At 37.4% G+C, this 27,292-nt stretch overlaps 2 pseudogenes; both read right to left on the bottom strand.

Annotated features, from left to right (window-relative positions):
- Positions 1 to 1,014: 1,014 nt before the first annotated feature.
- On the bottom strand, positions 1,015 to 1,947 carry LOC141417868 (olfactory receptor 8B8-like; annotated as a pseudogene).
- Positions 1,948 to 23,640: 21,693 nt separating this feature from the next.
- On the bottom strand, positions 23,641 to 25,670 carry LOC109680134 (FMR1-interacting protein NUFIP2 pseudogene; annotated as a pseudogene).
- Between the last annotated feature and the right edge of the window lie 1,622 nt (positions 25,671 to 27,292).

The raw sequence follows: 27,292 nt of genomic DNA, 5'->3' as shown, positions 1-27,292 counted from the left end.
GAGGTGTCTTTGCCTGGTTTTGGGATAAGTGTAATACTGGCTTCATAAAATGTGTTTGGCAGTTTTCCTTCCCTTTCTATTTCATGGAACAGTTTAAGGAGGGTTGGTATCAGTTCTTCTTTAAAGGTCTGATAGAATTCAGCAGAGAATCCATCAGGTCCTGGACTTTTCTTTTTGGGGAGACTCTTGATTGCTGCTTCAATTTCATTTTGTGTTATAGGTCTATTCAGGTGATTAATTTCCTCTTGGTTCAGTTTTGGATGATCATATGTATCTATAAATCTGTCCATTTCTTTTAGATTTTCAAATTTATTTGAATATAGGTTCTCAAAGTAGTCTCTGATGATTTCCTGGACTTCCATGGTGTTTGTTCTGAACCAACTATTTAAGAATCTGACAGACTGTATTGTTTTCATCTTTTTGAGCTTCAACATCATGTTCATACAGTAAATACCTGTTAATAATCTAGAATATGTAAAAATATATTTACAAGGTAAGTATAACACAGTTGAAAAAATATTAATGCATACTATTTGTAGCTGCAATGTGAGTTGTATTTAATAGTCTACACAGAAATAGCTGTCTTATAAATCACTGGCATTTGAAAGTGAATGATTCTTGCCAAGTAAGTGCAGGCTAGAAAGACCACAGGGGAGATAGATTATCTGCCCTATGCTTCATTTCAAGTGACAAACACGAACTGTCCTGCCTGATTGCACACTGTTAGTCCATTATGACTTTAATCACTGGCAGAAATTTTTTTAGTTTTTTCAGGATAAATTCCACATTGAAAATAAAAAGAAATTACTTGCTTAATGTCATTATTAGATAGTTAAAATGGTTAAAGTAAATTGTGCAAAATGTAAGGTAAAAAAGAAAACCTACTGTAAAAAGAATTGAAAATGAAGCAGGCCCCAGATTTCCTTCCCCACAGAAAATAAAAGAAGACAAAGAAAGCTGATTAAACATGCAAAATCTCCCTTTGCTACAGGAATAGAAAGATAAGGTTTCTTATCAAAACTTTCTCCTGCTTATGGTTTGTTTCAGGGCAACTTTAACATCTTTGTTTCTCAAACTATAGATTAAGGGGTTCATGATAGGAACCACAATTGTGTAAAAGACAGAAGAGATTTTTCCCTCATCCATAGACCCAACTGAGGAGGGCTTGAGATACATAAGTGCACCTGATCCAAAAAACAAAGAAACAGCAATTGTATGGGAACTACAGGTGTTGAAGGCTTGGGACCTGCCCTCAGTGGATCTTATTTTGAAGATGCTAGAAAGAATGAAACCATATGAGGTAAAGATGATGAGAGTTGGTACAGTGATATCTTTCCACCCTACAAGGAAAATCTCTGCCTCATTAACATAGGTACTGGTGCAGGAGAGCTGAAGCAAAGGGAGGACATCACAGGAATAGTGGTTGATGGTGTTTCCATCACAGAAGGTCAGTCTCAGGACATATCCAGTGTGGATCATGGCATCAGAAAATGCAATCAAGTAGGAACCAACGATAAGGTAGAAACACACCTTAGGGGACATGGCAGTGTTATACAAAAGTGGATTGCAGATGGCTACATAGCAATCATAGGCCATTGACATTAACACATAGGACTCAGAAATGATAAAAAAACAAAAAAAGTAGAGCTCAGTCATTCATCCCATATAAGAGATAACATTCTTGCTTAATATGAAGTTCATCAGCATTTTAGGTGTAACCATAGAAGAATAACAGAGGTCTATGAAGGCCAAGTTAAAGAGGAAAAAGTACATGGGGGTGTGAAGGTGTGAATTCAGCACAATGATAATTATCAAGCCGGAATTTCCCAAGGAAGTGACCATATACATCAATAGAAACAGAAAGAACAGTGGTACTTGAAGGTTAGGCTGGTCTGTTAATCCCACCAGAATGAACTCAGTCACCAAACTGTTATTTGTAAGGCCCATTCTGTAAAAGGGTCTGTGGAAATAGGAAAAAGAGGAACATTAGAGGAAAATGCAACTCTCCAACAGTATCTTCAACCATAAATGTGAGGGTTATGTGGAAGTATTTGAAGCTGGTATTCCATCCTGAGAACTTGCCTCTAATTCTAACCTGACACTGAATGACATTGTTTTCCCCTTATTAATGTTTTTTTCCTTCTTAAAGTTATTTTTACTGTTATTTTTTTTATTGCTGTGCTGTGTGTGGGCACATCAATAACTTAGCCTACATAGTTAAGGTCTATGCTCTCATGTTCAAACAGGACTGTTAGTGAAACTATAGAAGAAGGGACAAGTGGCCAGATCAGGATATCATTGCCATTCTCTTAAGTCATCATTTCTTCATTGCTTGAGCCCTCCCTTCACTGGTAAAGTTGAAGGCAGACACCTTAGTAACCTTATGCTGACCTTCTATGCAGACCGGATTCTGCCAGTGTTGGAACCATAAACACTGTTTCTAATCCAAAACCAAGGAAGCAGAGTTTAGGAGTAAAATCAAGTTCACTCCCACGTCACAGCAAAATGCTCAACTCTTTTTTTTTTTCATTTTTCTTTTATTATTCATATGTGCATACAAGGCTTGGTTCATTTCTCCCCCCTGCCCACACCCCCTCCCTTACCACCCACTCCGCCGTCTCCCTCTCCACCCCCAATACCCAGCAGAAACTATTTTGCCCTTATTTCTAATGTTGTTGTAGAGAGAGTATAAGCAATAATAGGAAGGAACAAGGGTTTTTGCTGGTTGAGATAAGGATAGCTATACAGGGCATTGACTCACATTGATTTCCTGTGCATTGGTGTTACCTTCTAGGTTAATTCTTTTTGATCTAACCTTTTCCCTAGTACCTGTTCCCCTTTTCCTATTGGCCTCAGTTGCTTTAAGGTATCTGTTTTAGTTTCTCTGCATTAAGGGCAACAAATGCTAGCTAGCTTTTTAGGTGTCTTACCTATCCTCACCCCTTCCTTGTGTGCTCTCGCTTTTATCAATGCTCAATTCTTAAAGAGTCCATGGAGAGAAAACTTACTAAGACACTGCAACCAATTACATTTATTTAAGCAGGGAATAGGATATTTGTAGCCATGCCCAATGATTGGGAAAATCAGTTAATGCTCACCAGGGGTAAAAAGGTTCAATATGTGACATGTGTTCTGGAGCTCTAATGTGCAATCTGTTAACACAATGTAATATTCTATTATACATTTGGAGTGTGTTAAGTGGAGACATCTTAAAATTACCTTCTCAATATGTGCATATACACTTAACAGAAAAATAGATGAGGGTCACTATGTAGAGGTGATAGATTTTGGTATAATTTTATGATGTATTTGTTAAATAAGTTGTATACTTCATATATATCCTTTCTATGTTGATATCTCAATAAAGATATAAAATAAAAAGTAAGGCATTAATATAGATTTAAAAACTTACCCTCTTAGGAGAATCAACCTTGACGATTCTGCATCAGTGTGATTTGCCCTGTAGTCCTGGCAGGCAGTGCAAGATCTGACTCTGAAGTTTTGGTTCCTTTGATTCTAAGAAAAGGTAGCCACAAACATAAGTTTTCAAATTCCCTAAAAATATTTATGAGCTGCTAGCAATGTCTATAAAGATGAGCCTTAGTCCTCTGAAGCATAAGTGAAAAAGAAACAGCCATTTTTATTATTATATATGATACCTGATTAACCTCCTAAATATTTTGCATTAATTTATAGACATAGTGATCTTGGATATCTACATCAACAATGTCTCTTTTACTTACCTGAGAACAGATCCACTTACCAAAATGAAATAAGGAGATTGTGTTCACATATTAGACAACTTAGCATTCTTTGTTCCTTTGGGACTCCTGTGTTCCTTTCTCTTTAGGGATTGTCCATCCTCTGTGCTTGAGTCAGTATTAGACTCCAATCTCCACATCACCTTGATCTCATAAGGGAAATCTACTCTTTCTTTTTTTAATCTCTTTATCCTCATATCTTTAATGGTAATATTTTATAGAGTTCACTTCCAGGCTTCCATAGTTCTTCATCTAAAGTATGTTAAGAAGTGTAATAATTCTAGATATTTACTCTCCTGAGATATCTTCAAAATTGCCACTAATTATTATGTCTCTATTAAAGGTTTTAAAACACTTACTGGAAATTTTTCTTGCATATCTTGCTGAGTTCTAAATTGTAAACTTCTTAACTTAATGAGGTCAAAAATTTCTAAACTCCTCAGAAAAGAATGGGATCTGTAGAGTTACACTGTCTGTGTCTGAATAATATCCCAACACTTCCTAATTATGATACTTGGACAAGTCATATGACATCTCTGTAACTCAGGTATAGCTTTATAAAATTGGGGTGGCAAAAACTGTATATGTTTCATTGGTTTGTTGTGGTGATTAAATGGAAAAATATAAGAAAATGGTTAAAAATAATGTTCTGAATATGGAAACAGTCAAATGTCAGGTGTGAAAATAGGGTTATGTTCATATTAATTCATTATAAATTGAAAATATCCTAATTCAAAGTGCTTTTATTACACCTACCAAACAACATAGCTTGGCAGAGCCTACCTGAAATGTGCTCAGAATACTGATATTAGCTTATACTTGAGTATGAGAAGAATATCAGAGCACTTTTCACTAGCCAGGGAAATGATAAAAATCAAAATTCAAAGCAGATTTTCTGTTAGGCATGTGCTACTTTTACATTATTGTAAAGTAAAACATCTTAAGTACATATACTAAACATTGGGGGTAATTGATACTCATGTTCTCATTGTTTTCCATGTATATTCCATCATAACACTCATTAAGAATTTTTTTTCTCTTTTTAATGGCTGTGTTAGTCCATAAACTAGAAATTATATAGCTTATACTGCTTGTATAAATGATATATAAGCTAATAATATACATTGTCCTGCTTTAATTCCTGATTGTTCTTGTTGGTAAGTACAGTACAAAACACATAGCAGACATTCATTAAATACTGGAAATCACATTATTCTCAAGCTAAAAGCCTTCAGAATCACTCATACTTTCTCACATGATAAACAATAGAGGGTATAATAGAATGACTTCCCTACATCTCACCATTTCCCAAAGAAGTTCAGGCATTTTAAAAAATTTTTTTCTGAACTTCTAACTGAATTGTAGGTCCTATCTGTTATTCTCTCATTTCCCCATAGTCAGTCTTATTTTCCACTTAAGCAAGCTCTGAGCACTGAGCTCAATTCCTCCGGAGCTTGAACACCTTCAGAAAGATTCATATTGGCAAGAAGACAGACTATAAGGTTTCAGACATTACTGACCCGTAGAACATTGAACTGGCAACTATTCACAGACAGCAACATCCCAAAACTTGGAAATAGGCCTTAAATAAAATTTTCATTGGGAGTGCCAGAGAAATGGTCTCACATTGAATGTATGCTCTTCCCCTGTCCCATGTTAGCATAGGATACACAGAGAGAATTCCTTAGGGTACATGCTTTCTACAGTGGTAAAGAGGAGCTCTTAGCAGACACCTGTTTTCTGTAGCATTTCAAGAAGTTTCAAAACAAACTTCTTCAATCTCATTCCAAGGGAAAGTAAGGGTGAACATGTGCCTAGACCATCTGGGGCAAGATAGGAACAAAACAAGAAATGGAGTCCACAGTAACCAATCCTAGATGTTGCTGGTAGTTCTCTATACTCTGTGCCTAATTACAGTTTTAAAATAGTGCAGCCCATTTGGCAAAGGAACACTGATCACTTCAAGAAGCAATGGAAACTTCTACTTAGCTTGAATCACTAAACAGTCATCTTCAGACTCTATACAAGGTCACACACTAAGTGAAAGGCAACCTTTGCACATTTTAACAAACATCAGGACATAGTTCTGCCACAGCCTGGAATTTAAACAGTGCTGATATCAGCCTGAAAGTACACACAAAAGCCTTGTCTATGCAGGGAAGCAAACACAGTTCTACTGAGCATACCACCTGGTCCTGTTCTAGCTGGCCAATGTCTCCATTTATCCTTAAGTCTCCTCTTGAAACTCTTTTCAACAACAAAACTAACAGTACTACCATTGGCCAGCAAGTATACACTGTGGCTTGAGCCAATCCAGCATCTCTGCCTCACTGCACAGGAAGCTCAGCCAGTGTTCTCATCAGACAAGGAGCACCAGCCATGTGCTCTGTGTGAACTCAGAAGAAAGGTAACATATCAGTTATCTAGCAAACATAAATACAGGCTATAACTCCCATGGCTGTACCACCTAGTCCATCCAGAGTCAAAGGCTGGACTAAATGGTGAAGATCTACCTTTATAAACATATATAGTTATATTTATATATATTTATGTATAAATATATTAATATACAACAACTATTTATAATTTTCAAATATAGCATATAAATATTAACATTAATTAATATATTATTTAAATATTATATAAATATGAGTATTCATATATGATAAATACATACAACTATATGTATTTATATAAATGTAAACAAGAAGAGGAGACTATATATTTAATTATTTGAAGGCAAAAACTCCAGTGTAAGCACACGACAATTACAAAGACTCAGGAAATCATGTCACCTCAAAAAGTAATTAATAAGAGTGGGAGAAAATATTTGCCAACTATACATCAGACAAAGGACTGATAACCAGAATATACACGGAACTTAAAAAACTAAATTCTCGGGAGAATTCCAAGATGGCGGCTAGAGGTAGGAAGCAGAAAGCGAGCCTCCTATAGTGAAATCTTGGAGAGACGCTGGAGACACACTTTGCAGGCATAATCACCGAGAAAAGGCATAACTTTGACTCCTCCACATCTCCAGCCGGCGCAGAGAATCTCCACTTCACGTTAAACGGAGAACCAAGGAGGGACCCCGGGGCCGCCAGTGGCTGGCGCCCATACGGCTTGGGAAGACGCGGACCAGGTGAGCTTTGCGGTACCGCAGTACCCCCACAGACAAGCCTGGCCAGAGCAGCATAGCCCCCTGGACAGACTGACCTCAACCCGGGAAAATAAGAGAAACTGAGTACTAAGCAATAAGAACAGTTAAGACACGCTGGAAAGAGGGTGGGGTGCCCTGAGCGCTGAAGATTGGGGGAAGGGAACCCTTCCCGGGACTGTAAATAAACAAGCCAGGGGGGGCCGGAGAGGCTCTGGTGGGAGCGCCCAGCAACCAGGAGCGGGGACGCTTGTGAGAGGAGAGAAGACCCACTTCCCAAGTGAACTGTAAATAAACACGCAGGCCTGACAACGCGGGGCAGTGGCACCTTTCCCAGTGCTTGGAAAGGGGAAAGCCTGTAGCAGAGGCCCCCCGCACAGGAGAACTCTGAGCAAACAAAGCCTGTGGGACCAGGTGAGTGCTAGCTCACCCCAGAGATCTGCATAAATAACACCACCAGCTACAGGCTGAGAGCAGCAGGCAGGCGAGCCACAGTTGCAGATACCACTCTCAGAACTGCCTCCAGACGCTTTTTTTTCTTTTTCTCCCTACCTTTGATGAGAGAACAACCGAATTACACCTGCAAGCCGAAAAACTTACTGAAACTGTATTGCATTTGAACTGGGGACACTTGGTGGGACTTTTTTTTCTTTTTTCTTCTGTGTGTGTGTGAGTGTAGTTTTGTTCTACTTTATGCATCCCCTTTGATGAGACAACTACAGAACAACATCTGAGGCACCAACTCCAGGACTGGAGATTGAGACGGACATCCAAATTATTAAGACTGAAATTGCATTGCATATAAACTTGGAAGTTTTTTGGTTTTTTTTTTTTTAATTTTCTATTTTCCATTTTATATTAATTCATTTTTATAAATAGATATTACTTTTATATACTTATTTTTTATTTTTTATCTTTGATTTTCAATCCTCTCTCTGTCACTCTATTGTCTGTTCAGCTTACTGTCGATTAGTACACTAACACTCCCTGTTTATACCTTTGAAACTCTCTTGTCTGATACCTTGTTCTGCTTTCTCCCTCTTGTCTGTATATTTGTTTTCCCCTTTTCTTTAACTTCTTGCTTTCCATCTCAGCTCACTCTTCCATTCTCAATATTACCATTGTTATTATTACAAGCTAGAAAATACTTAATTACACACAGTACAGGGACAGTAACAACACCAAGGACAATGACAGGAAGACAGAAAAAACAAGGAAACCAGTTTCCCCACAGCAAAAAATTAGTACAGGAACCAGAGGGGAATGAAGAGAACAGAAACTCAGAGCCAGACTCCAACAAAATGAAGATAAACTATGCCAAAGGACCCAATGAAGCCTACAAGAATAATTTAAAAGAAGACATACTACAAGTACTCAATGAGAATTTTATAGAGATGATACTGGATAGGGTCAACCAAAATGTACAGGAGACACTTAAGAAATTCCAAGACAATAAAAATAGAGAATTTGAAAAAGCAAAAGAAGAAATAAAGGAAACCATAGAAGCACTGTATAAACACCAAAGTGAAAGAGAGAACACAATGAATAAATGGATAAATGAACTCAGGACAAAAATAGACAACAATAAAGAAGAAAACAGCCAGGATATGGAAAACCTCAGAAAAAAGAACGAAACAGAACTGCAAAACAAAACGGAAGGCCAATCCAGCAGAATAGAACAAACAGAACACAGAATCTCAGAACTTGAAGATGAAATGGTAATTAAAGGAAAAACTGAAGAACTATTAATTAAACAACTCAAGACCTGTGAAAAGAAAATGCAAGAACTCACTGACTCCATCAAAAGACCAAACTTGAGAATCATGGGCATCGAAGAAGGAGAAGAGGTGCAAGCGAAGGGAATGCGTAATATATTCAACAAAATAATAATGGAAAATTTCCCAAATCTAGAGAAAGATATTCCCATACAAATGCAAGAGGCCTCCAGGACACCAAACAGACCAGATCAAAATAGAACTACTCCATGACATGTCATCATTAAAACAACAAGTTCAGAAACTAAGGAAAGAATATTGAAGGCTGTAAGAGAGAAAAAACAAGTAACATACAAAGGTAAACCCATCAAAATCACAGCAGACTTCTCAACAGAAACATTAAAAGCAAGAAGAGTGTGGGGTGAGATCTTCCGAGCACTGAATGAAAATAACTTCAACCCCAGGATACTCTACCCAGCAAAGCTATCATTCAAAATAGATGGAGCAATAAAAGTCTTCCATGATAAGCAGAAACTAAAACAATATGTGACCACAAAGCCACCATTACAAAAGATTCTGCAAGGGATCCTGCACACAGAAAGTGACACCCAACTTAACCATGAAAAGGCAGGCAGCACCAAACCACAGGATAAGAAAAAGCAAGACAGTAGAGAGTAACATCAAGTTAGGTACACACAATCAAACCTTCAAACAACTAAGACAACTAAATGGCAGGAATCACCACATACCTATCAGTACTAACACTTAATGTTAATGGACTTAATTCACCCATCAAAAGACACCGTTTGACAAAATGGATTAAAAAAGAAGATCCAACAATTTGTTGCTTACAGGAGACTCATCTCACCGACAGAAATAAGCATATGCTTAGGATGAAAGGCTGGAAGAAGATTTACCAAGCCAATGGCCCCCGAAAACAAGCAGGAGTAGCAATACTTATCTCTGACAAAGTAGACTTCAAACCTACATTGATCAAACGAGATAAAGAAGGACATTCCATACTAATAAAAGGGGAAATAGACCAAAAGGAAATAATAATCATCAATCTGTACGCACCCAATGTCAACGCACCCAATTTCATCAAACATACCCTGAAAGACCTAAAAGCATATATAAACACCAACACAGTGGTTGTGGGAGACTTTAACACTCCATTATCATCAATAGATAGGTCATCAAAACAAAAACTCAATAAAGAAATCCAAGATCTAAAATATGCAATAGATCAAGTGGACCTAGTAGATGTCTACAGAACATTTCATCCAACCTCTACACAATATACATTCTTCTCAGCAGCCCATGGAACCTTCTCCAAAATAGATCATATCCTAGGGCACAAAGCAAGCCTCAGCAAATATAAGAAAATAGAAATAATACCATGCATACTATCTGACCACAATGCAGTAAAAGTAGAACTCAACAACAAAAGTAAAGACAAAAAACATGCAAACAGCTGGAAGCTAAATAACTCATTACTTAATGAAAAATGGATCATTGATGCAATAAAAGAGGAAATTAAAAAGTTCCTAGAAGCCAATGAAAATGAAAACACAACCTACTGGAACCTATGGGACACAGCTAAGGCAGTCTTGAGAGGAAAAGTTATAGCCATGAGTGCATATATTAAAAAGATGGAAAGATCCCAAATCAATGACCTAATGATACATCTCAAACTCCTAGAAAAACAAGAACAAGCAAATCCCAAAACAAATAGAAGGAGAGAAATAATAAAAATAAGAGCTGAAATCAACAAAATAGAAACCAAAAAAACCATACAAAGAATTAATGAAACAAAAAGTTGGTTCTTTGAAAAAATAAACAAGATCGATAGACCCCTGGCAAACCTGACTAAAATGAGGAGAGAAAAAACCCAAATTAGTAGATTCAGGAATGCAAAAGGGGAGATAACAACAAACACCATGGAAGTCCAGGAAATCATCAGAGACTACTTTGAGAACCTATATTCAAATAAATTTGAAAATCTAAAAGAAATGGACAGATTTATAGATACATATGATCATCCAAAACTGAACCAAGAGCAAATTAATCACCTGAATAGACCTATAACACAAAATGAAATTGAAGCAGCAATCAAGAGTCTCCCCAAAAAGAAAAGTCCAGGACCTGATGGATTCTCTGCTGAATTCTATCAGACCTTTAAAGAAGAACTGATACCAACCCTCCTTAAACTGTTCCATGAAATAGAAAGGGAAGGAAAACTGCCAAACACATTTTATGAAGCCAGTATTACACTTATCCCAAAACCAGGCAAAGACACCTCCAAAAAGGAGAACTATAGGCCAATCTCCTTAATGAACATTGATGCAAAAATCCTCAACAAAATAATGGCAAATCGAATTCAGCAACACATCAAAAAGATTATTCACCACGACCAGGTAGGCTTCATCCCAGTGATGCAGGGGTGGTTCAACATACGAAAATCAATAAATGTAATAAACCACATTAACAGAAGCAAAGACAAAAAGCACTTGATCATCTCAATAGATGCAGAAAAAGCTTTTGATAAGATCCAACATCATTTCATGATAAAAGCTCTAAGAAAACTAGGAATAGAAGGAAAGTTCCTCAACATTATAAAAGCTATATATGACAAACGTACAGCCAGCATTATACTTAACGGAGAAAAATTAAAACCATTCCCTCTAAAATCAGGAACCAGACAAGGATGCCCACTATCTCCACTCCTATTCAACATAGTACTGGAATTCCTAGCCAGAGCAATTAGGCAAGAAGAAGGAATAAAAGGAATACAAATAGGTAAAGAAACTGTCAAAATATCCCTATTTGCAGACGACATGATCCTATACCTTAAAGACCCAAAAAACTCTACTCAGAAGCTTCTAGACATCATCAATAGCTATAGCAAGGTAGCAGGATATAAAATCAACATAGAAAAATCATTAGCATTTCTATACACTAACAATGAGCAAACGGAAAAAGAATGTATGAAAACAATTCCATTTACAATAGCCTCAAAAAAAATCAAATACCTAGGTGTAAACCTAACAAAAGATGTGAAAGACCTCTACAAGGAAAACTATACACTTCTGAAGAAAGAGATTGAGGAAGACTATAGAAAGTGGAGAGATCTCCCATGCTCATGGATTGGTAGAATCAACATAGTAAAAATGTCGATACTCCCCAAAGTAATCTACATGTTTAATGCAATTCCCATCAAAATTCCAATGACATTCATCAAAGAGATTGAAAAATCTACTGTGAAATTTATATGGAAACACAAGAGGCCATGAATAGCCAAGGCAATACTCAGTCAAAAGAACAATGGAGGAGGTATCACAATACCTGACTTCAAACTATATTACAAAGCAATAACAATAAAAACAGCATGGTACTGGCACAAAAACAGACATGAAGACCAGTGGAACAGAATAGAGGATCCAGATATGAAGCCACACAACTATGAGCAACTTATCTTTGACCAAGGAGCTAAAAATATACGATGGAGAAATAGCAGCCTCTTCAACAAAAACTGCTGGGAAAACTGGTTAGCAGTCTGCAAAAAACTGAAACTAGATCCATGTATATCACCCTATACCAAGATTAACTCAAAATGGATCAAGGATCTTAATATCAGACCCCAAACTCTTAAGTTGATACAAGAAAGAGTAGGAAATACTGTGGAGTTAGTAGGTATAGGTAAGAAGTTTCTCAATGAAACCCCAGCAGCACAGCAACTAAGAGATAGCATAGATAAATGGGACCTCATAAAACTAAAAAGCTTCTGTTCATCAAAAGAAATGGTCCCTAAACTGAAGAGAACACCCAGAGAGTGGGAGAAAATATTTGCCAATTATACATCAGACAAAGGACTGATAACCAGAATATATAGGGAACTTAAAAAACTAAATTCTCCCAAAACTAATGAACCAATAAAGAAATGGGCATGTGAACTAAACAGAACTTTCTCAAAAGAAGAAATTCAAATGGCCAGAAAACACATGAAAAAATGCTCACCATCTCTAGCAATAAAGGAAATGCAAATTAAAACGACACTAAGATTCCACCTCACCCCTGTTTGAATAGCCATCATCAGCAACACCACCAACAACAGGTGTTGGCGAGGATGCGGGGGAAAAAGGAACCCTCTTACACTGTTGGTGGGAATGTAGACTAGTACAACCACTCTGGAAAAAAATTTGGAGGCTACTTAAAAAGCTGGACATCGATCTACCATTTGATCCAGCAATACCACTCTTGGGGATATACCCAAAAGACTGTTACTCCAGAGGCACCTGCACATCCATGTTTATTGCGGCATTATTCACAATAGCCAAGTTATGGAAACAGCCAAGATGCCCCAGCACTGACGAATGGATTAAGAAAATGTGGTATCTATACATAATGGAATTTTATGCAGCCATGAAGAAGAACGAAATGTTATCATTCGCTGGTAAATGGATGGAATTGGAGAACATCATTCTGAGTGAGGTTAGCCTGGCTTGAAAGACCAAAAATCGTATGTTCTCCCTCATATGTGGACATTAGATCAAGGGCAAACACAACAAGGGGATTGGACTATGAGCACATGACAAAAGCAAGAGCACACAAGGGAGGGGTGAGGATAGGTAAGACACCTAAAAAACTAGCTAGCATTTGTTGCCCTTAATGCAGAGAAACTAAAGCAGATACCTTAAAGCAACTGAGGCCAATAGGAAAAGGGGACCAGGAACTAGAGAAAAGGTTAGATCAAAAAGAATTAACCTAGAAGGTAACACCCACGCACAGGAAATCAATGTGAGTCAATGCCCTGTATAGCTATCCTTATCTCAACCAGCAAAACCCCTTGTACCTTCCTATTATTGCCTGTACTCTCTCTACAACAAAATTAGAGATAAGGGCAAAATAGTTTCTGCTGGGTATTGAGGGGGGGAGCGGCAGGTGGCGGAGTGTGTGGTAAGGGTGGGGGTGGGGGCAGGGGGGAGAATTGAACCAAGCCTTGTATGCACATATGAATAATAAAAGAAAAATGAAAAAAAAAAAAAAGAAGCAAGGCACATATTCGGGCAAATCAGGAGACAGAAGTGATCCTTCTCAGCTATGTCCAAAGCCTCTGGACTTGTGACTGAGCTTAAAGAGGTTCTGCACAAAGAAATGACACCTCAGACGTTGGCATTTTCTGGGCAGCTTGCAGAACAAACCACTTCCTCACATCGTGACAGAGGACCGGCAAAGAGCAGAAGTCAGTTGTGAAAGGATGTTTGCATCTACAGAGCTATAAATGGGAACTTAAAGCCAAACCCTTATTCCAAAAGGAGTGTAATGCACTCAAGATCCCTCAAGAAACATCTGGGAGTGTCAGGACTAACAGCCAGCTGTTCCTAGGTGTCATGAGCAGGGTAGCTGCATACAAGCAAAGTAAGCAGAATTTGTCTGGTGCTTCCTCTACTCTGTGTTTTACACACAGCATGAAAACTCACTAGCATACAAATAAACCCAAATTTACTACTGAAAAAAAAAAAAAACTAAATTCTCCCAAAACTAATGAACCAATAAAGAAATGGGCAAGTGAACTAAACAGAACTTTCTCAAAAGAAGAAATTCAAATGGCCAGAAAACACATGAAAAAATGCTCACCATCTCTAGCAATAAAGGAAATGCAAATTAAAACCCCGCTAAGATTCCACCTCACCCCTGTTAGAATAGCCATCATCAGCAACACCACCAACAACAGGTGTTGGCGAGGATGCGGGGAAAAAGGAACCCTCTTACACTGTTGGTGGGAATGTAGACTAGTAAAACCACTCTGGAAAAAAATTTGGAGGCTACTTAAAAAGCTGGACATCGATCTACCATTTGATCCAGCAATACCACTCTTGGGAATATACCCAAAAGACTGTTACTCCAGAGGCACCTGCACATCCATGTTTATTGCGGCACTATTCACAATAGCCAAGTTATGGAAACAGCCAAGATGCCCCAGCACTGACGAATGGATTAAGAAAATGTGGTATCTATACACAATGGAATTTTATGCAGCCATGAAGAAGAACGAAATGTTATCATTCGCTGGTAAATGGATGGAATTGGAGAACATCATTCTGAGTGAGGTTAGCCTGGCTCAAAAAACCAAAAATCATATGTTCTCCCTCATATGTGGACATTAGATCAAGGGCAAACACAACAAGGGGATTGGACTATGAGCACATGATAAAAGTGAGAGCACACAAGGGAGGGGTGAGGATAGGTAAGACACCTAAAAACTAGCTAGCATTTGTTGCCCATAACGCAGAGAAACTAAAGCAGATACCTTAAAGCAACTGAGGCCAATAGGAAAAGGGGAACAGGTACTAGAGAAAAGGTTAGATCAAAAAGAATTAACCTAGAAGGTAACACCCACGCACAGGAAATCAATGTGAGTCAATGCCCTGTATAGCTATCCTTATCTCAACCAGCAAAAACCCTTGTTCCTTCCTATTATTGCCTATACTCTCTCTACAACAAAATTAGAGATAAGGGCAAAATAGTTTCTGCTGGATATTGAGGGGGGGGAGCGGGAGGGGGTGGAGTGGGTGGTAAGGGAGGGGGTGGGGGCAGGGGGGAGAAATGAACCAAGCCTTGTATGCACATATGAATAATAAAAGAAAAATGAAAAAAAAAGTAATTAATAATGCTGAAGTGATGAACCTAAAGGAATGGAACTCTCTGAAACACCATGCAAAGATGGATGATCTTAGTGAATTTCCAGAAGAAGATAGGACACACAAAGGGTCTCACTCACTCAGGAAGGGAATGACAAAACACATATCGAGAGGGCCAACAGGCTGATGACCAACTGGCAAAATTTTATTTTTCTCAGCAAGCTTTGTAAAAAGGAGGAAGAGACTTAAATATCAAAACACTCTGACTTAGTTACAACCTTTCTGTTTTTGCCATCTTGTATTCTTACTGCCAGTGTCTTTGACTAAGTTAAACTTCTTTTCAGTCAAGGGAAATCATTTAGCGTTCCTTCTCACCATGATAGAGGCATGGTGCAACTGTAGATTCCGACATTTTCGGAATGCTGCTAAGTCACAGGGACCATGTCGGGCTGTGGCTTTTAGTTCCCAACAGTGAATTTCAATAAATTATAAGAATAAATGCTTAAGACTTAAATAAAATTTGTGAAACCATACATGCATGAAGTAAGAAGTTAGACAATAAATAAGTAAAAGAATAAAACAACTAGCAAGAGAAGCCAAGATGGCAGATTAGTAACAAGGCACCCTTTCCAGCTTCTCAATAGCTCAGATTCAAATCAGCCAGGAAAAAAATTCTTAGTGAGGTAGCTGATTGAATTATTCAGAGAAGTTTAATATTGAACAAATGAAGACTTGGAAAAAAGCAGAGACTCTAGTTATTGGAATAGAGGGCAAAAACAGCACATTAGCAGTAAGCCCAAGTCGTCAAGTGTCATGACAAAGGGGAGGAGCAACAGTGGAGACCTAGTAAGGAAAAATTGACACAGACACAGACACAGAACAGAAATGCATCTGTACTTAGCTGATCAGGGAGCTAAACCACATGCTCACACTTGAGAAGTATTCTGTGTTTCAAGGTAAAAGCCTGGTGCTATACTTGGGAACCAACTTAAGAAAGTTGCACCCAAGATTTGTCTCTTTGAAAACAAGACCCTACATTCTACTTTCAACTAGAACTCACATCAATTATTGCCGTAGTGTCCCAGACAGCATCTACCTTGTGACCAAGTGAGGCCCCAACAGAATGTAACAAATGAAAGTTCATTGAAAAATATATGTAGTGGAATTTGAGTCACACACAGGAAAAGCAATGAAACTCACTTTCCACTTTTTGACTGGCAGCTCTGTAAGTCAGCTAAAAAGGGTTAGGAAACTGGGCAGCCAGACAGGGTTGCCATCAGGAATGGCACCTCAGAAAAACTAGAGTGGCTGGTGGACAGCATAGGACTTTCCACCTAATACTGTTAGTTGCCTCACCCTTTGGGTGGCTTCACTGTGGAATCTGAGATCCAGGCCCACAATAGTGCTTGATACTAGCCATGCCCTGGGATTATGTAGAGTTTATCTGTCTGATGTAAACTCCAGTGGAGGGAACTTTGGTTCCACACTACTTGTACTAAGAAGCAGGGACTGAAAGTTATTCTCACCATGTCTGATCCCAAAGTATTCCCATTGGCCTACTGCTGAGCATCATAAAAATCAGAGGAAGAGGTAAAACTCTCTCACCCTTTGCTTTCTCCAATGGGTGCATAGGCCAAGAAGACACAGAAACAAGTGGAGATTAGAAAAGGTAGTGCATATATGCTCTTGATTATATGACCAAAACAGCCTAGAAAATGCCTTTCTTTTAAATTTTTACTATTATTGCTAAGATATTTATGATATTTGCTGATTGGAGATTGATATGTGTGTGCAAATATACATATGTGTGTAGGAGTGTGTTGAGAGCAAAAGTAATATACATAAACAAAAAAATAAAAATATCTAGAGAGATGATAGATAGAGAGATAATCCTTCTCTTACTTTTTTGTTGCAATTATGGCCCTCACTCTCCAATTTTTTCCTGCTTTACCCCTTTTCACTGTTTAAATATTGAAACATTTCTTCTGTTTTCTATTACACACATTCTTTTCATGCTAAGCCCAAACTTGATTATTTTTGATGTCAAAGGAAGAACTCAGGTACAGAATCTCAAACTATTCAAGTCAAAACTTGTCAGAAGAGCAAAAAACTCACTAAAAATTGGTAAAAGAACAACACATCAAGTTACATAAGGTTTGAAAGTGATAGTTATTGCATCTAATTTTATAATACAAATACTACTGCATATAAAGAGACAGAAAGCCTCTACCACAATAACAGTGAGTGACTTACAAACCACTCTCTCACCCATAGGTAGGTCATCTAGAAAATAAATCAATCAAGAAACCTGAGAGATAAGCTACAATATAGGACAAATGGACTTAACAGACATTTAAACAATATTCCATCCAACTATTATGGAATACACATTCTTTTCAGCATCTCGCTGAGCTTTCTCCAAAATAAGTCACATTTCAAGCTAAAAAGAAAATCTCAACCAATACAAAAGAATAGAAAAAATTTTTGGTGTGTTGTCAGATAATACTGGAATAAAAATAGAACTCAACAGCAAAAGAAACTGCAGACATTATATGAACAAATTGAAGTCCAACAACATAATTTTGAATGATCAGTGGGTCACTGAAAAAGTCATGATGGAAATCAAGAAATTTCTAAAATCAAGTGACAATGGAAATACAAATTATCAGAATTGGTTAGATACATTAGAGGCAGTTTTAATGTAGAAGTTTATAGTTACGAGTTTTTTAATTAAAAGAGAGTTCTCAAATAAAACACCTAAAAATGCATCTCAGAGTTTTAGGAAAAGAAGAGCAAACAAAACAAAGCCCAGGAGTAGTAAAGAAAAGAAATCTAAGCTGAAACCATTGAAATTGAAGCCAAAAGAATAATACAAAGTTCAATGAAATAAAGAATTGGTTCTTTGAAAGTTTTAATGAGATTGACAAAATCTTATCAAAACTGCCAAAAGAAACAGAGAGGAAATGTGAACCTATAGAACTAGAGAGAAAAGGGGGCATATTACAACAGGCACTACTTAAGAAAAAAATGAAAATCTGTAGGGATTATTTAGAAAACTTCTGTTCCAATAAATTAGACAATGTAGAAGAAATCGATAAATTTCTAGGAACATAGGGCCTATCAAAATAGAGCCAAGATGATTAAAATATAAACAAATCAGTAATAAATAATGAGATTATCACAGTAAGAAAAAGTCTCCAAACAAATAAAATTCCAGGACAGGATATATTCATTCTTGTACCTTGACAGATCTTTAAAGAAGAAGTAACGTTCCTCAAACTAATCCTCAAAATAAAAAAAGAAGCTTTCAAATTCATTCAATGAAGGTATAATTGCTGATAACAAAACTGAATAAGAACACACCAAAAAAGAAAATCACAGATCAAAATCCTTAAAGAACATGAATGTAGGCATCTACACTGAAATATTTTCTGACTTATTTGAATAACACATTAATAGATCAACAAATGTAATAATCGAAATCAGTGTGGAAGTTCCTAAAAATCTGAAAATAGACCTTCCATAAAATGTAGTCATAACACATTTCATATATAATCTGAAGAGTCAAAGTCATTTATTACAGAGATACCTGCCCACACGTGTTTACTATGACACTACACAAAGAATCATACTGTAGAACCAATCTAGATGTCCAGAAACAGATGAATAGACAAAGAAAAACTGATATAAATATACAATGGAGTTTAACTAAGCCATATAGAAGAATGATATTATGTCATTTGCTGGAAAATTGATGGCACTGGAGATCATCATGTCAAGTGCAATAAGCTAATCACACAAAGACAGGCATTGCAGTTTTTCTCCAATCTATAGAAGCTAGGTTTAAAAAGAGAAAACAACGTTGTGAAAGTAAAAGGGGGAATACCATGAGGTAGAATGGGAGGGGAAAAAAGAAGAGGAAGAGGGGGCTAAGAAACAGTAGTTAAGAATACGAACATGATCAAAGTACATTATATGCATAAATGGGTGTATCACAATGAAATCACTCACTTTGTACAATTAATATACACAACTCCAACTAAAAGATGTATGAATGGGTCAACATAGACAAACCAATAAATGTAATACAGCACATAAAACAGAATCAATGACAAAAGTCACACAATCTTCTTAATGATGCAAAAAAGAACAAAAAAATTGAAAAAATTTACCAACCCTTCATGGTAAAATCCCACAATAAACTAGGAATGGAAGGTTCACAACACAACATAGTAAAAGCTAGATATGACAAACCCATATCCAAGACCATAATGAATAGGCAAATAGTGAAAGCATTTCCACTAAAATCAGGAAGGAGATTGTTCATAGTCAATACAGAATTGGAATTTTTAGCTAGAACAACACAGAAAGAGAATGAAATAAAATGGAAGCCAGACATGGGGGTTCACACAGGTAACACAAGATACTCAGGATTTTGACATGGGAAGGATTCTGATTTCCAGACCAGCTCAAGCAAATGTTAGTGGGACCCAGTCTCAACCAGAGAGCCAGGCAGGGAAGAATGCACCTGTGATTCCAGCTACATGGGAGGCTGTGGACAGGAGAATCCTGGTCTAAGCCAGCCAGGGCACGAACAGGAGAACCTACCAGAAAAATAATTAAATCAAAAAATAACTAAGGCTATGGCCATGACTGAAGTGATAAAGCACCTGCCTCTCAGGCACGAGGCCAAGTTCAAGCTTCCATATTGACAAAGAGAAAAAAAGAAAAGGAAAAAGTAAAAGGTAAAAAGAAATAAATGTGAAGAAAATGGGGAGGGAAGAAGTCAAATATAGCCACTTGATGATGACATGAACCTGTATTTAGATGGTTGTAAAGACTACACCAGAAAAATTTCAAATCTGATAAACAAATACAGAATAGAAGCAGGAAAGAAACCCAACATACAAAAAATCAGTAGTTCTTTTATACTCCAATAATTAATCCAATAAGAAAGTAGTTGATAAAACAATCACAATAACAATGACTTCAAGAATGAAATACAGAGCATTTAACGCTAATCAAGGAGTCATAAACCCTTTAAAATAAAAACTACAAAGAAATAGATGAAATAAGACATAAAAAAAATGAAACTCTCCTATGTTCATTGATTGTCAGCATTAATATTGTGAAAAATGACCATATTACTAAAAGCAGTATACAGATTCTGTATAAACCTCACCAAAAATTCCAAGGAGGTTTGTCTGAGAAATAGCAAAATCAACACTAAAATTCATATATAAGGACAAGAGTCCCTAAATAGCCAATACAATCTTGTGCAAAAGAGCAATGATACAAGGTAAAACAATACCTATTTCAAACTATACTACAGAGCCATAATCTGAGTTTGCTCGTGAAACCAGAAACTTATGCTTATGGGCTAGCATTCAGGACTATTGTGATTCTCTATAAAGTTGTCAAAAACATATATTAGGCAAAAGGAAGTCAGGTTAGTACATGGTGCTGGATAAACTGGATGTTTATGTGTAGAAGACAAAAACTAAATCCCTGTATCTCACTCCATACAAAACTCAATTAAAAATGGATCAAGATTAACTCAAAATGGATCAAGGATCTTAATATTAGACCCCAAACTCTTAAGTTGATACAAGAAAGAGTAGGAAATACTCTGGAGTTAGTAGGTATAGGTAAGAACTTTCTCAATGAAACCCCAGCAGCACAGCAACTAAGAGATAGCATAGACAAATGGGACCTCATAAAACTAAAAAGCTTCTGTTCATCAAAAGAAATGGTCTCTAAACTGAGGAGAACACCCAGAGAGTGGGAGAAAATATTTGCCAATTATACATCAGACAAAGGACTGATAACCGTAATATACAGGGAACTTAAAATACTAAATTCTCCCAAAACTAATGAACCAATAAAGAAATGGGCAAGTGAACTAAACAGAACTTTCTCTAAAGAAGAAATTCAAATGGCCAAAAAACACATGAAAAAGTGCTCACCATCTCTAGCAATAAAGGAAATGCAAATTAAAACCACGCTAAGATTCCACCTCACCCCTGTTAGAATAGCCATCATCAGCAACACCACCGACAACAGGTGTTGGCGAGGATGCGGGGGAAAAAGGAACCCTCTTACACTGTTGGCGGAAATGTAGACTAGTACAACCACTCTGGAAAAAAATTTGGAGGCTACTTAAAAAGCTGGACATCGATCTACCATTTGATCCAGCAATACCACTCTTGGGAATATACCCAAAAGACTGTTACTCCAGAGGCACCTGCACATCCATGTTTATTGCAGCACTATTCACAATAGCCAAGTTATGGAAACAGCAAAGATGTCCCAGCACTGACGAATGGATTAAGAAAATGTGGTATCTATACACAATGGAATTTTATGCAGCCATGAAGAAGAACGAAATGTTATCATTCGCTGGTAAATGGATGGAATTGGAGAACATCATTCTGAGTGAGGTTAGCCTGGCTCAAAAAACCAAAAATCATATGTTCTCCCTCATATGTGGACATTAGATCAAGGGCAAACACAACAAGGGGATTGGACTATGAGCACATGATAAAAGTGAGAGCACACAAGGGAGGGGTGAGGATAGGTAAGACACCTAAAAAACTAGCTAGCATTTGTTGCCCTTAACGCAGAGAAACTAAAGCAGATACCTTAAAGCAACTGAGGCCAATAGGAAAAGGGGAACAGGTACTAGAGAAAAGGTTAGATCAAAAAGAATTAACCTAGAAGGTAACACCCACGCACAGGAAATCAATGTGAGTCAATGCCCTGTATAGCTATCCTTATCTCAACCAGCAAAACCCCTTGTTCCTTCCTATTATTGCTTATACTCTCTCTACAACAAAATTAGAAATAAGGGCAAAATAGTTTCTGCTGGGTATTGAGGGGGGGTAGCGGGAGGGGGTGGAGTGGGTGGTAAGGGAGGGAGTGGGGGCAGGGGGGAGAAATGAACCAAGCCTTGTATGCACATATGAATAATAAAAGAAAAATGAAAAAAAAATGGATCAAAGACCTTAAGAAAATACCTGAATTTTTAAAATTGCTACAGGAAAACATGAGAGGAAACACCTTAAGATAAATCAACAAATTGGATAAATGATAAAAGGATGAATTTCTGGGCACGTGTAATTTACTAAGACTGAATCATGCAGAATTAGGAAAACCTACATAGACCAATAATCAATAAGGTGATTGAAACATTGATAAAATGACTTCTAAAACTAAACTTTCAGGATGTGATGTCTTCACCAGTAAATTCTACCTAATATATAAAGTAATAATGCTGATTTTTTACAAACTTTTCCAAAAAAAAATCAAAGAGAAAGGAATACTGCCTAATTCATCTTATAAAGCCAGTATTACTAATATCAAAACCAGACAAGGATGTTACAAGTGATAAAAGGTCAGGTCAACATCCTTCAGCTTAATAAAATAAACATTCTCAAAAAATACAATGAAACTAAATGTATAAAATGAAACAAGGTATAAAATAGACAGTTTACCATGACCAAGTGAATTTTATACATAGGATGCAAAACATGATCCAATGTAAGCATATTAATAAAAGTGAAACAAAAAAAGAATGAATGACCAAATTTATATAATTATCTCATTAGATGAAGAAAATTATTTCACAAAATTCAATGTCCTTTTATGACAAATAATTTTAAAAGAATTAGGTGTGGGGGACCAGTAACTAAGTAGACTGAGAAGAAAGTTTGACGTGAGTAAAGCTGTGACAAAGGTCATTTGTGCTGAGAAGGCAAGGCCCCGGAGGTAAGCAAGGTTCAGCAGGGCTGCCTTACAAGAAAAACAGGACATGCTGACCCAGTCAGGATAGTCTGTAGTAAATAACAACATACCACAGCTGTGCTGTTCCTGCCACCCACACGACTGGACCCATGAGAATTCGACCTGCATTTCACCCCAAATTCCCATGCATGCTGTATAAATAAATAAATGAGCTTGGGGGTGGGAGATGTTGCCAGCATGTCCCATCAGGAGTATCAGACCCATCCAATCCCACCTTTCTATATGTCTGTCTGTGTTTTTTTTCTCAATCCCCAGTCACTCCCAGTCAGGTCAAGGGACCTGCTCATGCAGGTTGTGAGAAATAGTTATAAAAGGAATGTACCTGAACACAATAAAGACCATACAGGATAAGCCCACAGCTAATATCATATTCAGTATTAAACGTTGAAAGCCTTTGCTCTAAGATCCCAAACAGGACAGGGATGCCCACGCTTGGCACTTCTGTTCAACCGACACTAGGAGGTTCCAGTTAAAGCAATTGGGAAGAGGAGATAAAACCACAGAAATGGGAAATGAAGAAATGAAATTATTGCAGCTGTTTGTGGATAATGCGATCTTTTTTATTAGTATATATTAGGTGAACAAAGATGTTTCATTGTGATACTTCCACGGACACGTACAATGTACCAGTTTTTTGTTTTTTTAGAAAATGAATTACCTTTAGTGTGATATATAGTAGCAACCCTCAGGTCAAAAGAACCACAGCTATCATTTCTTTCTAAGCCTCTCTGTTATTTCTGTTCTTTGGCAGAACCTAATAAAGTGTTCACAGGAGAGGCCAAGGATTTTGATTTTCTATCTCATAGACCTTTGAGAAAAACACTATAGCACCATTGCTACTGGTGTCTGCATTTTGCAGGTCACCTATATGACTGGGTTCCAAGGATATGGTTCCACTTTCAGAACTTGAGGACTAGTCCATGTCTCCACTCATAAGCCTTGGAAACATGGAATGTTCAGTTGCTGAGGGGATTATTTCAGTACCCTGTGAAACCAAAGTGGCAGGATAGTCTTGAAATGTCACCTCCATCACTTTATGATCTGATGACTTTCTGACAATAGTCTCAGGGCCAGCTCTGAGCTCATTTATAAGTGAAAAACCCCACTGATTCTGGAAGATATCACCCAGGTTTCACTGATCTGTCTGAGAGGGCAGATCTACTTGTGCTGTGCTCAATAACACAGTTTGCATATTTGAAGGGTAGATAAAAAGGCTAGACTGAATTTGTTCAACAGCTGCTGAAGTTAGACTAATGTCCTGGAGAACTGAATCAGCCCCAGAAGAGATGGGTGTTACAGTATTATCAGCAATAGTTAACAGTGGCTGACCCCCTGGAGGATACACACTTGCATTAGTCTCTGCTAAAACAGGCCCATTAGAAACGTTGGCAGATGTAAGATTTCAGCACTGACATAGGGACCTGGGATAACCGGCTTGAAGATTGGGTTTGAGTTTCCCCAGTAGATGATGAAGAGGATGAAGATGAAGATAGTGACATGGAAGAGTTCTCTACAGTATTGTTGAGGTTTTCCTTAACTTTGCTGCCATACTTTATTTTAAGAACTATTTTAGAACCACTCTTGTCCACTGGAAAAACTGGGGGTGGTTTAAATAAGATCCATGAGTCCTCTTTGGAGGCAGCAGCTGAAGCATGCTTTCCTTTGGGCTGATCATAAAACTTTTTGCTGCTCACAGCACATTTAATATCTGAGCTTTTGTGAAGCATATTGCCCACAGCAGGTTTTCCTCAACTCGTTCTGCCAGGCCCAGTTTCACACTTCCAAACAGGCTTGGAGCATTCTACTCGATTTCCCTTTTGTTCACTATAGTCAGGCTTGAAAGCTTCAAGTCCCCATGGGACACTAGTCTCTTGCTTCATTTCTTTGTCCTGCACTAAATAAAGGTTTTCACAATCCTTGGCACCATTGCACCTAGCTTTCCTTTCTTTAGAAGTGGTATAGCCACTCTTAGATCCACTACCATCATTATCTGCTCTTTGCCCATATAACCTTCAGTAATATAGCCTGAATTATTTGTTACAACACCATATGGAATTGCTGCAGTCAGCTACAAATTGATTCTCTCCAGACTTATTTTCATAAGACTTCCCATTCCTTTTGTCCATATTGTTTTTCTGAAGGAAATTCTTAGTTTTAATTCCTGCTTCTCCAAAGTGTCAGCCTTTACAGTCTACTTTAGGCTTATATCTACAACTTGTTGGTTGCCATTGAGGACCCTGGAAATAGGATGAGTAACTTCATCAGAACCGAGGCTTTTTAAAGATATTTCCTTTTCTCCAGCATTACCATTTATTTCACCAAAGTCTGTTTTCTTTTTTGGCATTTCCTGTTGCTGCTGGAAGGTGTTTCTGCTCCTGTTTCAATGGCTTTGGCTGGGCCTTGAGTCTGCCCTCACCAACATGCTGGAGGTATTGGTGAGGCTGCTGGTGATGGTGGTGGTTGTGACTACAGTTGTAGAATTAATACCGGTGGTGGTGATGTGACTGCTGCTGGGGCTGCTTTTGGGGGTGTGGTGTGGATGGCGGTGGCTGTGATGGTGCTGAACATGTGGCTGTCTGGGTTTCTCCTCCATTGAAAGCGGTTGGGACTCCCAGGCTGAGGCTGCTGGCTACGGCACTCCATCAGGATCTGAGGGTATAATGCACCTTGATCAAATTCACCCCCTCTCTTACTCCCTGTTGCCACACTACCCTCTTCATGACACAATTTCAGCAGATTTTATAGTTCTGTTTTCATACATGGGCTTAAGTATTTTTATAATATTCACTCCCTCTTTACTCTTCCCTTTCGACTTTACTTCTCTCTTTGATACCCATCCCCAAACAGCACCTGCTTTACATTCCTGCTATTCATTTCTAAAGACTAGGTTCCACATATGAAAGAAAGCATTAGATACTTGTCATTTCGGTCTGGTTTATGTCACTTACCATGATGATCACTAGATCCATGCATTTTCTTGCTAGTGATATAATGTCATTTGTCTTTATGGTTAAATAATGCTCCAATGTGCATACATATATATTATTTATCCATTCATCAGATGATGGGTACCTAGGCTGCTTCCATATTTTAGCTATTATGAATATTGCTGCTATAAATATGGGTGTACAGGTACATCTGTTACATCTTGATTTATATTCCTATAGAGATATGCCCATGAGTGGTATACCAGGATCATATGGCCTCTATCTTTATTTTATTAAGGTGCCACCATACTTATTTCTGTAGTGACTGAACTAATTTACAGTCCATCAACAGTGTATGTGTAAGAGTTACCCCTTTCCCCGCAACTTTGCCAGAATTTCTGTTGCTTGTTTTCTTGATGATAACCATTCTGACTGAGGTAAGATTGAGTGTCAATGATGATTTAATTTGCTTTTCCTTTATGGATTAGAATGTGGAACATTTCCTCATGTGTTTATTAGAAATTTGTACTTCTTCTTTAGAAAATTCTTCCATTCGTTTGACTACTGATTAAGTGGATTATTTATTATTCTGGTGTTTAGTTTTGTTGCTGCTTATATATTTTGGATATTTATCTTCTATCCAATGAATAACTGGCAAAGACTTTCTATGATTCTGTGGATTGTCTCTTGATTCTGTTAATTGTTTGCTATGCAGAAGCTTTTTAACTTGATGCAATCCCAGTTTTCAACTCATGCTCATATTTTCTGCACAATTGTGATTCTTTTCAGAAAGAATATTACATATGTCTATATATTAAAGGGTTTTCCCTATTTTTTCTAGCAATTTAAACATTTCTATTCTTACATTAAGATCTTAAATCTATTCAGAATTCATGTTTTTAACAGTTGAGAGATAGGGATCTAGTTTCAGTATTCCATATGTAGAATTCAGTTTTCCCAGCACCATTTATTACTATTTATGTTTTGTATTCTTTGTCAAGAATTATTAGATTGTAGCCACTGTATCCTTGTGAGTTTGTTTCTGGGTCTTCTATTTTGTTCTGGTATAAATGACATATTTGATGGTAAATGCCAAATAGGTTGGCCTTACAAAATTTTCATATAAATCTTATAAAACATAAAGGACTAATAAAACATGACATTGTTCTCTCTTACTTCCCAAGTAAATTGGGAAAAAGCAGAAAAAGGGGCTGCCATTCCAACACTAGAAAGGCCATGTTTTTAATTTACATTCTAGTGCTGTGGTTTGGTCTTGAATGTCCCTCAA

Source organism: Castor canadensis, chromosome 2 (assembly GCF_047511655.1).
Source record: "Castor canadensis chromosome 2, mCasCan1.hap1v2, whole genome shotgun sequence".
NCBI lineage: Eukaryota > Metazoa > Chordata > Mammalia > Rodentia > Castoridae > Castor > Castor canadensis.
This window is presented reverse-complemented; position numbering and strand designations above follow the sequence as displayed.